This window comes from Maniola hyperantus, chromosome 22 (assembly GCF_902806685.2).
Source record: "Maniola hyperantus chromosome 22, iAphHyp1.2, whole genome shotgun sequence".
Classification (NCBI taxonomy): domain Eukaryota; kingdom Metazoa; phylum Arthropoda; class Insecta; order Lepidoptera; family Nymphalidae; genus Maniola; species Maniola hyperantus.
Genome location: NC_048557.2, coordinates 3595337 through 3601741, shown reverse-complemented (window position 1 = coordinate 3601741; position 6405 = coordinate 3595337). Strand labels below are relative to the sequence as shown.

Below are 6405 nucleotides of genomic sequence, written 5' to 3'. Positions count from 1 at the left end.
ACGCATAGGCCGTGAAAGGCTGGTAGACAGACAGACACACTTTCGCATTTATAATATTAGTATGGATGAAGCGGTGGTCAATTCTAAACTTCAAAGTTTGGAACATCGCGTCGCTGCGCCGCAAAGTTGCTTGTTTATCGATAATCTACACTCTGCAGAGTACCGAGGATACGAGTATGTTGGGGTATGAAGTATGAACAGCTAAAATTCTGACCCAACTCAATAAAGCCTTATTGGGTCATAGCAGTATACCCTCGATATTTCGGTCGAGTGTGCCCAAGGAACATTTTGTCTTGATTCTATTCCTTTCAATTATCGTAGGTATCGCAAGGCATCGTCAAGTTCTGTATCTGTTCGTAGTCGAGATCCCACAGACACGTACAAAGCGATTTGCTTCCTCGTTTTTAATTCGAACCTCGCTAGAAGACCGAATGCCCTTCCAGCATCAGTGTTCCCCTCCACTTTTAAATTACCTTCATATCAAGAGTGAACAGGCAAAAGTAGATTTCAGATACCTACCACCTAGTTCACCTACACAGGTGATAGGTGGACAAGCGGCGCAAGTGAAAATCTCAAACGAGACTCGTGTACAGTAGGTATAGTACAGCCCGATCCGTCCAGTCCAGTAGTTTGTGCTGTGCGTTGATACTTGATACCTTGATAGATCAATCAGTCAGTCAGTCACCAGTCCCCACTCACCTTTTCCATTACGGTACTTTTCAAAAATTCTTACTTCGGACAAAGCCCGGGTAAGTTCGTTTAATCATTGTTTGTATAGCCATAGATCTTATTTAAGAGGTTTATTTATAGTGTAATGTTATTGCACGATTTAAACGACAACTAACGCCATCTTCTTTTAGTTGGTTCAAATAACGCTCAAAGCTCTCGATTCGATTTTTATTTTTGCTTTTTGAACGCCTGTGAAAATATTAAAAGCAAAATTTAAATGTGAAAACATATTCTGTAGTATTTTAGAAGGTGTCGCTTGATGACCAAAACACAAGTAATAAATGCACCAAAAGTTAACCAAAAGTGCCGGGGAAAAAAGACAGAGTTTTGTTTCAGGCAAATATTATGAATAGGAGAAAATGTTTATTTAATCACTTTCCATCGAGTTACTTGTGGTTAACCGCATGTCTAGACATTATAATACTTAGGTACTTAATTTATCATCGTTATCATCTCATCTGGCCACGCTAAAGAGCACAGGTCTCCTCTCAGAACGAGTCACCACTCTGAACAAGTAGGGATAAGCAGATTAATCATAAAGTGCCTATCAGGTATTTATAGGTATGTAGTTATGTACCTATCTGTATATACAAATTTCAAAGTCCTGACTAACTGACTGACTTATACAGGGTGTAACCAGAACGCTAGCAAATATTAAAATTTCGGCTCGTTACCAGAGTTGCATAGGTAAATGAAATCTTTATAGTAGAATATCAGGGAATAATTATTACGGAAAGTTTACTCCTTATCAACCTTCCCATATCTGCAGTCCAATTAGTTTTATTAACAAGATAAGTATACCACTCGAGACATATCGAATCGGTCGAACAATGGTTTCTTTGGAGTGCAAAACAACCGCGCGGCACTAATTTTAGCAATAATTGCATTCAGTACACGAAACCGGTTTAGAAACTCACTGTTAAATTAACTATCCATTGCTCTATTTCTATGGCCTTTAAGATGAAATTTCTACTAATAACAAGCAATGGATACATAAAATTTTTTGGTGTTGACTAATGTTTTTGTACACGTAATTGAGCGGATAAGGCAGTCGTACGGAAACTTGTATTATTCCCATCATTTATTTTTCAACGGATGTCAGTTTAATCTATATTTGATATAATTATTATGCAAGTGCAGTAATTATAAATTTAAAATATCGTACCACATGGTTTTTGACTGACTTCCACAAAGAAGAACGGGGGTTTTTAATCTACCGGTTTAAAAAAAATGGCGTATAAGGTATAAGATAAAGAATATAATTAAAAAGCGAAGTTTAATTTTACGAAAATTGTTAAAAACTATGTTCCTAGATACTGGACAGAAGAACTCACCATCTCCTCCCTCCCTTCTTCTCTTCTTTACAAAGGTCATCAGACACCATCATATCATAAAGATCAACCCATGGGTAGCCCACTACTGCAAACGGGTCTCCTCTCAGAATGAGAAGGGCTTAGGCCTTAGTCTGCCACGCTGGCCCAGTGCCGTTTGGCAGAATTTACATATCTTTGAGAACATTATGGATAACACACAGGCCTGCAGGTTTCCTTTGCTTAAAACGCACATAACTCCGAAAAGTTAGAGGTGCGTGCGCGGGATCGAACCCCCGACCGCCCGAATAGAAGGCTTTAAGAAGGTATCGGATGATTATTTTTACTAGAGGATGCCCGCGACTTTGTCCGCGTGGAATTAGGTTTATTAAAATCCCGTGGGAATTCTTCAATTTTCCGGGATAAAAAGTAGCCTATGTCCTTTCCCGGTATGCAAGCTATCTCTGTGCCAAATTTCGTCAAAATCGGTTGAACGGATGGGCCGTGAAAGGCTTGGAAACATCGATGTATATAATATACTATAGGCCCTTAGAAGAAAAAATACGTGCTCAAAAAGAGGCTACAATTTGCAAAAGTGGCTCCTCTTTGACATCAGTCGGCCGCATGGGCTTCAACCTAGGAAAGCATTTTTTTACCTCCATTTCTTTGGGTAGGTCCAGGGACTTTGTATTGGAATAATTCACATCAGATTAATATCTGACGAAATGCATCCCAACATGAACTTGTCCATCCGGTCCCACAGTCCTTGAAACCAGAAAAAGGGCACAGTGGGAGCATCGGGTTTTTATTACCACGTTCCAGACAAGTAAGTTAATAAAACAACTCGAAACAACTGGCAAGACACGTCATCATTTAGAGTTATGGACTATGGTCGAAAATGAAAGGGGTAACCTTATTTATACCTATAGTTCTTTTTATGTCCAATTTTCAAAATGTTATTGATTTTTTTAGTCACCAAATAATGTTAAAACTAAGTAGGTACATACAAGTGATACAACATAGTAGGTACTTAAGTAGCTTTGAGTTTCGAGCAAAATGACGAAAAAAAATACTCGTTGCGCGAGTCTGACTCGCACTTGGCCGATTTTTTTTTCTAGCCCAAGATTAAATCTATGCCTGTGCCTGTAACTGCTTCATTGCCTTGTAAGAAATTCTAGAATAGGCTTAGAAATGAAGGAAAATTTCATGCAGTTAATTCCGAACGCAAGTGATATCGAGAACAAGTATTTAAGTAGGTACGGTGGGCTGCAGTGCTAATTGTTCTAAATTGCAGTGCTGCACGAAAATCGTATTTATGCTAATACAATAAGAATTATGTGTGTAATATGTATGCAATTCTCAGTTGCCCAGTGTTCTTATAAATAAGCATACAGGATCGGCTGCGATGATGTCTCAAGCCATTGTTCCTGCGATTGTGGAGTAAGCTCTACGATAGTGATATTTTGAATTGCATTTTCACTTTTATTTTCCGTCTTTCAAGATGCCTTGCGGTGGTTGCGGTGACAGTGAGTATTTCCTATAAACTATTATTTAATAAGCTATGATAGCCTAGTGGTTAGGACGTCTACCTTATAATCGGAGGTCGGGGGTTTGATTCCGGGCACGCACCTCTAACTTTTCGGAGTTATGTGCGTTTTAAGTAATCAAATATCACTTGCTTTAACGGTGAAGGAATACATCGTGAGGAAACCTGCATGCCTGAGAGTTCTCCATAATGTTCTCAAAGGTGTGTGAAGTCTACCAATCCGCACATGGCCAGCGTGGTAGACTATGGCCAAGCTGTTCTCACTCTGAGAGGAGATCCGTGCTCTGTAGCGAGCCGGTGATGGGTTGATCATGATGATGATGATGATGATTATTTAATTACATAATTAATATTTATAATTAGATTGCGTAATGAAATCAATTGTATCAAAATTAAAAATATAAATTTAATGTAAATTGCTTTTCTTATTAGAATCAATTAATTTAATTATAATTTGTTCATAAGATTCTTATTTTTTGTTTTTAATTTTCAAATTAATAATTATTTATTCAACTAAAATAAAAAGTAAGCTAATATACCTATAGGTACCATTAAAGAATCAACAACTTTGTAAATATTTAATTAGTGTCTGTATTGATGCAGTTACCACCTGTTGCTAATAAATTCTTTTTGCTATTATTATAATTGCTGATCATAGTGTTTTTAAAATTCTACTTTAAATTAAAATGTTAACAATAGGTAACATATTTTAGTTTAGTATGTAGTTATTAAATACTTTATGATTTTTGATTTGATTTGATACATCCTTACCTAATTGCCAACTTAAAATAATTCAAAATTCAAATAATTTATTCTAAACAAGCTGATGCTCGTCTGCGTGGAATTAGGTTTTTTAAAAATCCCGTGGGAACTCTTTGATTTTCCGGAATAAAAAGTAGCCTATGTCCGTCCCCGGGATGTATGCTAACATTGTACTAAATTTCATCGAAATAGGATTTAGGGATTCTTATAGGCCCATCTGTTTAACTGATTTACATGAAATTTGGTAAGGTAGCTTACGTCCAACTTATATCCCGGAAAATTAAAGAGTCCCTACGTGATTATTAAAAACCCAAATCCACGTGAACGAATTCGCGGGCGTCATCTAGTAAGATATAATAATTTATTAAATTATGGAGAATTTATTTCATTTTTAGTGACTTCTGAACTATTTATTTTATAGTTAGTTAACTATGTAGGTAGTTTATAAACTACGTATTAGTTAACTATTTAGTTTATAAACTCGGGCAAACGTGATGGTTTTGCAATAAGCAACAATGGTATATAAAGTAGGTAAATCTTGTTTTGATAACAAGCCACTGTACCTATCTAATCTGTTTAGAAATGCAAACCTACGATACATTGTAGGTACCTATATGATATAGAAGGATAGATAGGTAAGTATAAATTAAATTCAGCGGCCGAGTGTTCCGTTCAAAACTCGCGGAACGGATAGTCATTTTTCAGCGATAGTGTTTTTTAAACGATTTTTTTAAGTGTAGTCGCGGACGAAGTCGCGAGCGTATACTAGCTGCTAGACACTAGTTACTACCCCTGTTATAAATGTGAAAGTGTGTTTGTTTGTTGGTTTGTCCTTCAATCACGTCGCAACAGAGCAACGGATCTACGTGATTTTTTGCATGGGTATAGTTTGAGATCTGGAAAGGGACATGAACTACTTTTTATCCGGTAAAAAACACCTTTTTAAAGTTCCCACGGGATTTTTAAAAACCTAAATAAACGCGTACGAAGTCGCGGGCATCAGCTAGTTTTAGAATTTAAAAAAGTTTAATAAGTAAGTATTTGTTCCTCAGATTGCAAATGCACACCAACCCAGTGCTGTCAGTCTTGCAAGTGTGACGCTTCATGCCAGTGCACTTGCAAGCGAACCACCACCGACGCGTCTGCCACCAAGAAGTAGACAGAAGTAGAGAGAACACGATAGAAGAAAGAAGATTTCAATAAACATGCCTTTTTATAATTAAGTTCAATATTTTCCCAATTATGTTACGATATCTAATAAATTAGTTTAGAGTTGTGTTAAGTTTTTTTTATTTTAAATAATTTTTACAGTAGGTACCTACCTACGTAGGTGTAGATACCTACCTAAGTACTAAATAACTAGGCCTGGGCTCAAAAAGGCTAGAAAGACTGATTTTTTTTCGGAAATTGCGAAATATTTATTAGGTCGTGAATTTTTTTAAAGTAGGTAACCTAACCTAATAGATAGATAAATTTTTCGGGTGTGATTGAGAATTATTAAAAAAAATTAAATTAGGCGAATTCCTACAGAAGCTACGGTAAAACCGAAATCGTAAATGGAAACACTGTTGACAAATGGCAATTGGCAACACTGGATCTCAGTCACCCAATAGCCACCATTACGTAAGGGCCGCGCGGCGTCATCACGCCAGAGCGTAAAAAACAAACATGGGTGTTTGTTGCGCCGTATCGGGCTGCTTTAACTCAGAACGAGAGAAACAAAGTGACAATCAAGAGTGTTTGAAACGTGCCTTCTTCAGATTCCCTAAAAATGAAACGTTGTAAGTAGTTACATTTAAATAAATACATTTTTTGAGGTGTCACGTGATGTACACAACTCGGTTGAATCCGTCCATCCAACGCAGTAGTGGAATGGAATACGTTCATCTCGACTGAGTTGCAGATAGTAATAATACCTACGATAAAATTGCACCTAAAGTAGGACGACTAACTTTTATGTGACGATTGTTATTATAATTTTTTTATTCCGTTTACCGTATTTAACTAATAACTATAATACTCGCCATACGTTGATTAGGTACGTAGGTACTTTATGAC

At 36.8% G+C, this 6405-nt stretch overlaps 1 long non-coding RNA gene across 1 annotated transcript; it reads left to right on the top strand.

Annotated features, from left to right (window-relative positions):
- The first annotated feature begins 3213 nt into the window (after window positions 1-3213).
- On the top strand, window positions 3214-5624 carry LOC138403938 (uncharacterized). Its single transcript, XR_011238053.1, has 2 exons — window positions 3214-3565; window positions 5400-5624. It is a non-coding gene; the product is annotated as an uncharacterized lncRNA (long non-coding RNA).
- Window positions 5625-6405: the final 781 nt, after the last annotated feature.